Below are 690 nucleotides of genomic sequence, written 5' to 3'. Positions count from 1 at the left end.
AGATGAATACAGCTGCGTCTTGTTTGAATCCCACCATTCCTCTAACCTCACATTTGAAACCTTGCACCATCTGCATGCAAGCTGCCACAAGTCTTTTTCAAACTATTCATTGGAATGTGAATGAACCAATCCGGCTGTGCTGCATTTTACCAAACATTCTGTTGAAAGAACGTGTTTGTGTGAAAGAAATACAGAAAATACAAAACAACCTCGTGAAACAATAGATAGATGTGAGTGTAGAGAACCTAGATAGAAATATGTGAGTGGCTCGTTGGTCTAGGGGTATGATTCTCGCTTTGGGTGCGAGAGGTCCCGGGTTCGAATCCCGGACGGGCCCTGCTTTTCTTTTTTATTTTAACACAGTCAATGCAAAAGCAAGGATCCAGCACCAGAACGATTGCCGATGCAAGTCGAAGTCTCATCAGGGCCGAGAGGAATTGCAGGTGAGAAAGAATGCTTTGCAGTTGTTTGGAATCTCGAGAAGTGGAGTCCATTTATGGAGGGTAAGCAGTGCAGAGTGGTGACGAATCATCAAGCTCCATGCTGGCTGTTCCAAAAGTCGAAGCAGCAGACTGGAAGACCGGCTCGTTGGATCTTACAGCTGCAGGACTTCACTTTCCAGGTGGTGTACCGTCCAGGCACTCTGTGTGGAATGGGGTTTTGAGCAAGTATTCCTCACACCATATCACC

The 690-nt window shown here is 46.1% G+C and overlaps 1 non-coding gene across 1 annotated transcript; it reads left to right on the top strand.

Moving 5' to 3' along the window:
* Positions 1-265: 265 nt before the first annotated feature.
* TRNAP-UGG (transfer RNA proline (anticodon UGG)) lies at positions 266-337 on the top strand. The gene has a single exon. It is a non-coding gene; the product is annotated as a tRNA-Pro (tRNA).
* The last annotated feature ends 353 nt before the right edge of the window (positions 338-690 follow it).

This window comes from Myxine glutinosa, chromosome 7 (genome assembly GCF_964187855.1).
Source record: "Myxine glutinosa chromosome 7, kmMyxGlut1.1, whole genome shotgun sequence".
Classification (NCBI taxonomy): domain Eukaryota; kingdom Metazoa; phylum Chordata; class Myxini; order Myxiniformes; family Myxinidae; genus Myxine; species Myxine glutinosa.
This window is presented reverse-complemented; position numbering and strand designations above follow the sequence as displayed.